We start from the raw sequence: 10,768 nt of genomic DNA, 5'->3' as shown, positions 1-10,768 counted from the left end.
TTGTAAGTCTAGAAGGCTGTGCCTTATCTATGGCTAAAACGTAAGAACCGTCGGTCAACCTAAAGTCTAAGTCCTCTACCCACGTCCTGATGACATGTTTGCATGCTCAGAGAGAAATGACTTTAACTTCCCCTGAACAGTGAAGTTCTAAGGGAAAAGAGGGCAGAGGTCATAGTTCCTTTAGAATATCTCTGAAAAATGAGAGCCTGAATTCAATGCTATCCAATCTTATTCAAAAGAGAGCTGAATATACACATAAGAACAATTCTGTGTGACAGAGATCCACCTATCATGGGTTGAATCGTCCCCACCCCTCCCAATAAAAAGGTGTAAGTCCAACTCCCAGTGTCTCAGAATGATCTAATTCGGAAATTGGGTCTTTAAGGAGATAATTAAGGTAAAGTGAGGTGGAGTGGTACAATGAAAGCGTTAGTCGCTCGTGTCTGGCTCTGTGTGACCCCATGGACTGTAGTCCGCCAGGCTCCTCTGTCCATGGGATCTCCCCGGGGCGAGAATACTGGAGTGGGGTGCCATGCCCTCCCCTAGAGGAACTTCCTAACCCAGACCTTTTTATAAGGATCCAATGTGACTGGCATCCTTATGAAGAGGGGACATTTGGACACAGACAGACACACGGGCAAATTTAGAGGAGCACGGAGAACACCACCTGCATGCCGAGGAATGTCCAAGGCTGTTAGAACCCAGGAGAGAGACACGTAGAAAACCCTCTCTCACAGTCATCAGGGGGAAGCAAGCCTGCCTTGAGCCTGAACTTTCAGTCTCCAGAACTATGAGGCGATACATTTCCATATAAGTCTGTGGAACAAGCAGACCCCAGAGATACTGAGACTCAGCTCTAGACCATTGCAACAAAGCGAGTCACACACAAAAAATTTTTTTGTTTGTTTCCTAGTGCATATGAAAGTGATGTTTCCACTATGCATCTGTGCTGAGCTTAGTCACCCAGTCGTGTCTGACTCTGCTGCCTCACGGACTGTAGCCGACCAGCCAACACAGCCGATCCTGTGTTCATGGGGATTCTCCAGACCAGAATACTGCAGTGGGTTGCTGTGACATCCTCCAGGGGATCCTCCCAACCCAGGGATCACACCCAGATCTCCTGCATTGCAGGCAGATTCTTTACCAGCTGAGCCACAGGGGAAGCCCTGTTTCCACTATTGCCGTCTATTAAGCTTGAAATAGCATTGTATCTAAAGAAATTTACATAACTTAATTTAAAAAATGTTATTGATAAAAAAATGCTAACCTTCATCTGAGCCTTCAGTGAGTCATCTTTCTGTAATAGCAACATCCAAGATCACAGATCACCATCACATTTATAATAATAAGGAAAATGAAACATTATGAAACAATGATAAAATATGTTGGAAAACTGACCCTAGTAGGCCTGCCTGATACAGGGTTACCGCAAACCTTCAGTTTATAAAAAATGCTATACCTGCAAAGAGAAATAAAGTGAAGCCTGATGAAAACAGGTATGCCTGCACTTTGTTACAGGAGCCCCAACAAACTAATATAATACATCCCCTCCCATCCGTTCTTTTGTTCCTGTTGCTCAATCACTAAGTCGTGTCCAGCTCTTTACGACCCCGTGGACTGCAGTGCACCAGGCTCCCCTGTCCTCCTCTACCTCCCAGAGTTTGCTCAAATTCATGTCCAATGTGTCAGTGATGCTACCTAACCATCTCACCCTCTGCTGCCCCCTTCTCCTTTTGCCTTCAGTCCTTCCAGCATCAAGGTGTTTTCCAATGAGTTGTCTCTTTGTATCAGGTGGCCAAAGTATTGGAGCTTCAGCTTCCGCATCAGTCCTTCCAATAAATACTGAAGATTGATTTTCTTTTGGATTGACTGGTTGGATCTCCTTGCAGTCCAAGGGACTCTCAAGTGTCTTCTCCAGGACCACAATCCAAAAGCACCAATTCTTCCATGCTCAGCCTTCTTTATGGTCCAACTCTCAGATCCACATACTCACAAGAGTCATTGGCAACCCACTCCAGTATTACTGCCTGGGAAATACCATGGACAGAGGAACCTAGCAGGCTACAGTCTATGGGGCTGCAAAAGAGTCAGACAGGACTTAGGGACTAAACAGCAACACGAGACATAGTTGTCCGGGGAGTGCGGGCAGAGGGAGGGGAAGACGCAGGGCAGAAAGGGAGTAGCATCCTTGTAACCTCAGCAGGAACGTGATGCAGACCACCTTTCAACAGCTGCAGCCCACCAGCTGTTAGTCTCCAGGTGATGGACAGGGGCTGGTACGCCACGGTTCTTACTGATTCTTCTGAATCTTGAAACTGCTTCTTAAACTGAATCCAAGACCAGCTACATAATAAGCAGAATCCAGAGCAAACTGAAAATGCTGGTCCTCTTGTTAGCAAAGTGTTAAGAATTTCAAGATGGTGATAGTCCAAGGTGTCCATCAGCAGACGGATGGATGAGAAAGCTGTGGCGCACACATAGTGGGGTCAGCTCAGCACGGTCGCTCAGTCGGGTCCAACTCTCTGTGACCCCATGAACTGCAGCACACCAGGCCTCCCTGTCCATCACCAACTCCTGGAGTTCACTCAGACTTACGTCCATTGAGTCCGTGATGCCATCCAGCCATCTCATCCTCGGTCGTCCCCTTCTCCTCCTGCCCCCAATCCCTCCCAGCATCAGAGTCTTTTCCAATGAGTCAGCTCTTCCCATGAGGTGGCCAAAGTACTGGAGCTTCAGCTTTAGCATCATTCCTTCCAAAGAAATCCCAGGACTGATCTCCTTTAGGATGGACTGGTTGGATCTCCTTGCAGTCCAAGGGACTCTCAAGAGTCTTCTCCAACACCATAGTTCAAAAGCATCAATTCTTCAGTGCTCAGCTTTCTTCACAGTCCAACTTTCACATCCATACATGACCACTGGAAAAACCATAGCCTTGACTAAACAGACCTTTGTTGGCAAAGTAATGTCTCTGCTTTTCAATATGCTGTCTAGGTTGGTCATAACTTTTCTTCCAAGGAGTAAGCGTCTTTTAATTTAATAGCTGCAATCACCATCTGCAGTGATTTTGGAGCCCAAAAAATAAAGTGAGCCACTGTTTCCACTGTTTCCCCATCTATTTCCCATGAAGTGATGGGACCAGATGCCATGATCTTAGTTTTCTGAATGTACACAATGGAGTACTACTCAGCTCTTAAAAAGGATGCATTTGAATCAGTTCTAATGAGGTGGATGAAACTGGAGCCTATTATACAGAGTGAAGTAAGCCAGAAAGAAAAACACCAATACAGTATACTAAAGCATATATATGGAATTTAGAAAGATGGTAACGATAACCCTGTATGCGAGACAGCAAAGAGACACAGATGTATAGAACAGACTCTTGGACTCTGTGGGAGAGGGCGAGGGTGGGATGATTTGGGAGAATGGCATTGAAACATGTATAATATCATATGTGAAATGAATCACCAGTCCAGGTTCGATGCATAAGACAGGGTGCTCAGGGCTGGGGCACTGGGATGACCCAGAGGGATGGGGTGGGGAGGGAGGTGGGAGGGGGGTTCAGGATGGGGGACACATGTACACCCGTGGCAGATTCATGTCAATGTATGGCAAAACCCACCACAATATTGTAAAGTAATTAGCTTCCAATTAAAATAAATAAATTTATATTAAAAAAATAAGCCACAAATTAGTTTATGCCCGACAATAGATGGCACTATCCTAGCAGATGTATGTACATCTCTCCTAACAAATATTGTTGAACTCTAGTAACCAGTTTATTCTCATGCGGGGAAAAAATGTTGAGTCCTCCCATAACAGAGGAAATCCCACCAGCTTCGGGTTCTTCTGATAAGCTGACACCCACATTTATATCAGGACATGTCATACTTGGTTGCAATTACTTGTTTACAAGGCCATCTTCTCTACCAGACTGTGAGTTCTTCAAATTCCTAGACTCTGTCTCTCAATCCTTTCTGCTCCAGCATCTGGCAAAATGCCTAGTACATGGTGAGTGTTTAGTAAATATTTGTTAAATGACTAAGCAGAGATTGCTGCTGTATGCGGTCACCTCCATCTAAGCAACCCCCTTCTAACTGCTCATCAGTGACGGGTATTAAATATGAAATGGACTGAAAAGACCCTCATCCAGCTCTACCTGTGAACAACAGCCAAGTGTTCTACTGCGGGTCCATTCTGCTTGCCTGAGCCCTGAGGCTCTGCCTTTTGTCCAGTTTCATTGTCCTTCCATGTCCTTAGTCTCATGGTACATGGTTGCCGAGTGACACGGCACCCTTGTTTCCCTGCACTTGGCAACGGGCATCAGCCCTACGGAGCTGAAGATGAGGGACTCCGGGCATGTTTAGCTGGGTCAAGGACAGGCTTCCTGTGAGCATAGTGCCCCCTTCCTGCACGAAATGACCCCTTGATGTTCACTTCAAGACTTCACTTTGGGAAGCAGTAAGCTGGAAGATGATACACAGCAGAGGCAGCCTGACCTTACCCTTCTGGCTCAAGACTGGCTCTGCAGAGTGACCTCTGCTGGGTAACTCCAAACCGTCATTGCGATGCGTGCTCCTGCCATCCTGCCTTGCTTGTAGTGCCCTTGTTGATCTGGTTTTGCTGAAAGAGCATCTGACGGCACGTTCAGCTCAGGATTCATTTCCGATGTGAAAGCAGGGAGAAGATTCCTCTGCTGGGTGGCTCTGTTGCTTGGTTTTGAAGGGAAGGCTCTGCGACATAAACAGTGCTGTCTGTCTTGATAAAAACTGCCTGCAACACAGGCTGGTAGGCAGGGAGTGTCTCAGTGGTGTCGGGATGTGAGACACTCGCCGGAACACCCAGGGACCCCGTGGTGTTCCCACATCGCATCTGCTTATCGAGGAAGAGTTTTAAGTCACTCTGAAGTTAAAGCGATGGGCAAGCTGGGTGAGCACCAGAACACAGTTTCATCATTTTGAAAAATGCATCTGGGGTCCCCCCTGAGTTTGGCAATTAAGGGAGGGAGAGCCACATCTTTGTAAAGAAAGTGAGGTAGACTGGGGGTGGAGAGGAAGTTAGGCTCGCTGGATGCGAGGCTCCTTCCTGGGCTTCTGCACCCGCATCGGTGGAACAAGACTGTCCAGATGGCTCCCATGGGCAGACCAACAAGATAGCACTCTTAAATGACTTGGTGCTGAGCACATAGATGTCCCTTGTGGCTCAGCGGGTACAGCGTCTGTCTACAACTCGGGAGACCGGGTTTGATCCCTGGGTCGGGGAGATCCCCTGGAGAAGGAAATGGCAACCCACTCCAGTGGGGTGGAAAATTGCCTGGAGAATCCCATGGACAGAGGAGCCGGGTGGGCTACAGTCCACGGGGTCGCAAAGAGTCGGACACAACTGAGCGACTTCAGCTTCAAGCGCATATTAACTCCTCAGATTATTATCAAAATCAGCCTTGGCTACGGAGTCTGGCATCTTAAGTGGTTCGAATCTTGTTTTGCTCAACATCTACTAATCATATATCCTTGGACATAACGTATCTTTGCCTCAGTTTCCAACTCTATCAAATTGGATAGGAAGTCCTTTTAGAACTGCTGAGCATGAATCGAGCAGGGATCTATGTGAAATATTTGGCAGGGTGCCTGGTATGCAGTAAGCACTCAATAAATATAAACTACTGTTGTTATCATTACTGTTGCTGCTAAGAGTTCTCGAAGGGCAGGATCAGTGTTCTCTGGGAAAAGGGAACTAGCCCACTGTAGCTATTTTGAAGATTTTTCTGAGAACCAAAAAGCAAAGAATTGACAATTAGATGATACCCAAGGTACAAAACTTCAAAAAATGTTATAATCCTTAAAAAATAACTTTATTTTAAAACGATTTTATATTTACAGATTATCGGCAAAGATAACGTAGAGTTGCCGTATCCACCTTTCACGACGTTCAGCTAACATTTACACAACAAGGGTACACTGATCTAAAGGAACTGACGCTGGAACAACACCATTAGCTGCGTCACAGATGCTGTTTCAGGGTCACCAGGCTGCCAGCAGCACCCTTTCTCCCACTCCAAGGTCCAATCCAGGGTCCACCTGGCGCCGGACTTTGTGTCTCCTCGGCCTCCTCCAATCTGGGACACACCCTGTTTATTCCTGTCTTTCATGACCTTGGCCATTTGAAAAATACTGGTCAGACACCTTGAAGATCGTCCCCAGACTGGGGTTTGCCTGATGCTTTCTCATGACTCAGTGGCATGGTGGAACCTGAGGCAGAACACCACAGAGGTGGGGTGGCTCCGCCGTGCAGCAGGTCAGAAGGGCCCCGGGGTCAGTGTGCCCTGTTACTGGTAACACAGTAGCTAGGTCCAGCCCTCACCCAAGCGGAGAAGAAACAATCTCCACCTGGTGGGAGGAGATGTATCAAAGAGTTCATGGGCATAATAACAACCGGCACAGTGATCAGTACATATTTTAGGGAGAAATCGTTTGTGGCGATGCTAACACTCCTTCCTAAGCCTTCGCTCATTAGTCTTTAGCATTATCAGCACATACGGCAACTTCTCCTGCAAATGCTCTGGCGGCAATTCTCCATGTCCCTCTGCCGCCCATTCTGTCCACATTTATTAGCTGAAATTTCTCTCAAAGGAAGAAATAATCTATCTTATTTATTTATATCAGCATGGGTTCATCAGTGTGCATTTTATTTGGGGGCTATAACCCTATACTATATACATAATATTCATTTTATTGGAGAATGGTATTTAGAAACCAAGTTCTGGGTGCTAAATAGGATGTCTCTGCTACAGGTCCCTCTCAGGGAATATATGCATGTATCAGTCAGCTCAGTTCAGTTCAGTCGCTCAGTCGTGTCCAACTCTTTGCAACTCCATGAAGCGCAGCATACCAGGCCTCACTGTCCATCACCAACTCCCAGAGTTCACCCAAACACATGTCCATTGAGTCAGTGATGCCATCCAACCATCTCATCCTCTGTCGTCCCCTTCTCCTCCTGCCCTCAATCTTTCCCAGCATCAGAATCTTTTCCAATGACTCAGCTCTTCACATCATGTGGCCAAAGTATTGGAGTTTCAGCTTTAGCATCAGTCCCTCCAATGAACACCCAGGACTGATCTCCTTTAGGATGGACTGGCTGGATCTGCTTTCAGTCCAAGGGACTCTCAAGAGTCTTCTCCAACACCACAGTTCAAAAACATCAATTCTTTGGTGCTCAGCTTTCTTTATAGTCCAACTCTCACATCCACACATGACCACTGGAAAAACCATAGCCTTGACTAGATAGACCTTCGTTGGCAAAGTAATGTCTCTGCTTTTTAATATGCTATCTAGGTTGGTCATAACTTTCCTTCCAAGGAGTAGTGTCTTTTAATTTTATGGCTGCAGTCACCATCTGCAGTGATTTTGGAGCCCAAAGAAACTGTCTGTCACTGTTTCCACTGTTTCCCCATCTATTTCCCATGAAGTGATGGGTCCAAATGCCATGATCTTCGTTTTCTGAATGTTGAGCTTTAAGCCAACTTTTTCACTCTCCTCTTTCACTTTCATGAAGAGGCTTTTTAGTTCTTCACTTTCTGCCATAAGGGTGATGTCATCTGCATATCTGAGGTTATTGACATTTCTCCCAGCAATCTTGATTCCAGCTTGTGCTTCTTCCAGCCCAGCGTTTCTCATGATGTACTCTGCATAGAAGTTAAATAAGCAGGGTGACAATATACAGCCTTGACGCACTCCTTTTCCTATTTGGAACCCATCTGTTGTTCCATGTCCAGTTCTAACTGTTGCTACCTGACCTTCACACAGGTTTCTCAAGAGGAAGGTCAGGTGAAAAAGATGGGAACATGCATGTATTCTAATTCTATACATACACTCATATATGCATCCAAATTTTATTTTCATATCTAACTATATGCCTACTGACATTTGGGGTGGAAGGGATACTTGTAGGCGTCTGGCCGAGTCCCTTCACTGTTCACTACCACAGCGTTGTTAACTGACTACACTGCAATACAAAATAAAAAGAACTAAAGGAAAAAACCCCTCAAAATCAGTTATGATTTTGAGTTCAAACTGTTATCTCTGAATCTTATCTAGAAAAATAGGATTCATTGGCCTTCCCCTTATTTGTTTGTAAGCTTCTTTCTCTGGCAGTGAGAAATCTGGCACTTGATTTCTATTGATACAATTTCTTTGTTAGTTTCAGAATTGCTAACCCATGCCCCTACGAGAAACTCAACCACAGTAAATAAATAACTCACGTACAGTTTGGTCTGCAGGCCTAAATCACCTAGTTTAAATGCTGTTTTCCAAAGGTACATAGGTCAACTCCTTTCTTCTCTCGTCACTTTTAGGAATTACGTCGCGTATATATTTATCACAGTCTGTATTCCTTCTTGACGTCCACTGACATCCTGGCTATTTTATTTAATTCGCATAAGTAAAATTCATCCTTTGTGATGTCCATTTCTATGAGTTTTGACAAATGCATAGAATCATACATCTCCCATCACAATACCACTCAAAACATTGCCCACCAATTTCCCTCCTGCTGATCCTTTGAGTCAGCACCTCCCTCACTCACCCACCAAAGATCTGCTTTCCATTTCTATACTTTTCTTTTTCTAGAATGTCATATAAATGGAGTCACACAACACACAGACTTCTGGATCTGCCTTCTTTCATTTAAGAAAATTCCTTCCTAATTCATTCATGCTGTTGCATGAAACAAGAGTTGGTTCCCTCTACCACTGAGTGATAAAAGTGATACACTTCCCTGGTGGCTCAGACGGTAAAGCGTCTTGCTTACACTGTGGGAGACCTGGGTTCAATCCCTGGGTTGGGTAGACCCTCTGGAGAAGGCAATGGCGACCCACTCCAGTACTCTTGCCTGGAAAATCCCATGGACAGAGGAGCGTGGTGGGCTGCAGTCCATGGGGTTGCAGAGAGTCGGACACGCCTGAGCGACTTTTCATTGTACCACGGAGTAGTATTCCAGTCTATGGATGTACCGCAGCTTCTTTCTTCATCCTCCTGTCGAAAGAAGACTGGGCTATTTCCATTGTTGAGCAATTGTAGTTAAAGTGTTTATAAATATTCACACATTTTTGGTATGACTATAAGTTTTAGATTCCCTTGATTAAATACTTGATAAACAAAAGTGAGATTGGTTAATCATTTAATAAACTCACGTTTGACTTCATAAGAAACTGCCCAACTGCTTTCCACAGTGGCTGTGCCACCTTGCATTCCGCTAGAGCTAGAGGGTTCATTGCTGTGCAGCCTTAGCAGCGTTTGAAATTGTTGATTTTGTTTTGTCTTAGCTGTTCTAATGTAAAGGTATCTCGTTGTGATCTTAATTGGTATTTCCCTAAAAGCTAACTTTGACCTTGAACATATTGTCATATGCTTCCTTGCCCTCTATGTATCCCCTTTGGCAAAGTGCCAGTTCAGATCTTACGCATTTTTTCAGTGGGTTATTCGATTTTGTTTTGTTGAGGTTTAAGATTTTTGGATATTTTCCTGCTTTAAGTGTCTTGTCAGTTATGCGTTTTACAAATGGTTCACCCCACAGTACGGCCTATCTTGCCATTCTCAACGTCACCACACACGTTGGTGCGCGCAAGGCACACTGAGGTCAAACAAACTGAAACACTGGGATTTGGAGCCAGGAAATGATTATTGAAAGGGCAAGTAAGAAGAGCAAGTGGCTTGTGCTCAAAAAACCCAGGACTCCTCAAAGGTTTTCAGAGAGAAGCTTTTATAGGCAACATTTTGGTGAGGGCCTCAGGATGCATGACTTCCTTCTGACTGGTTGGTGGTGAGCTAACAGGACCATGCTCCTAGAATCTTGTGCTCAGTCTGAAGTTAACCATCCTCCTCCTTGTGAGGAAGGGTGCGTTTTGCAGAATATTGCAGAGAAATCGTGTGTATCTTCTTTGGGGAGGAGCCGGGCCTTGCCCGTGGCTGCGCTGTTGCTTCCGGGCTGCGCCTCCTCTGTTCCTGCGGTGTCCCCGCTTCCCTGATGAGCAGCTGTTTAAATCTTCTCTTGGGCACGCAGGAAAGTCTAGGAGTCTGAAATCATTATCCTTCAGGTACAAAACCACGGTCTTTGGACCCAGAAAGGCAAAAGTGGGTCTCTTGTTCAGTTTCATCAACAGTTTCATTCACAGAGTAAAAGTTTATAATTTTCATAAAGTTCAGTGTAACAATTTCTTTTTCTTTTTTCAGTTTAGTCTCTCAGTCATGTCCGACTCTTTTCGACCCCATGGACTGCAGCACACCAGGCTTCACTGTCCATCAACAACTCCCAGACCTTGCTCAGACTTAAGTCCATGGAGTCAGTGATGCCATCCAGCCATCTCATCCTCTGTCGTCCCTTTCTCCCACCATCAATCTTTCCCAGCATCAGGGTCTTTTCCAATGAGTCAGTCCTTTGCATCAGGTGGCCAAAGTATTGGAGTTTCAGCTTCAGCATCAGTCCTTCCAGTGAATTTTCAGGATGGATTTCCTTAAGGAAATCATGTGCTTTTGGTTTCATAACTAAAAATCTCTCCTCCAAACCCAGGGTCATATCAATTTTCCTCTGGGAGTTTCATCGTTTTATATCTGGCCTTTAAGTCAATGATCCATTTTTGAGTTGTTTTCATATAATGTTGGAGGCATGCATCAATCTTCGTTTTATTTTATTCTTGCATGGGGCTATCAAGTTTTTCCTCACCATTTATTGAAAAGACTATCTCCTCTACATAAAATTGCCTTTGCATATTTGTGTA

This window comes from Ovis aries, chromosome 1, assembly GCF_016772045.2.
Source record: "Ovis aries strain OAR_USU_Benz2616 breed Rambouillet chromosome 1, ARS-UI_Ramb_v3.0, whole genome shotgun sequence".
In the NCBI taxonomy this organism is placed as follows: domain Eukaryota; kingdom Metazoa; phylum Chordata; class Mammalia; order Artiodactyla; family Bovidae; genus Ovis; species Ovis aries.
This window is presented reverse-complemented; position numbering follows the sequence as displayed.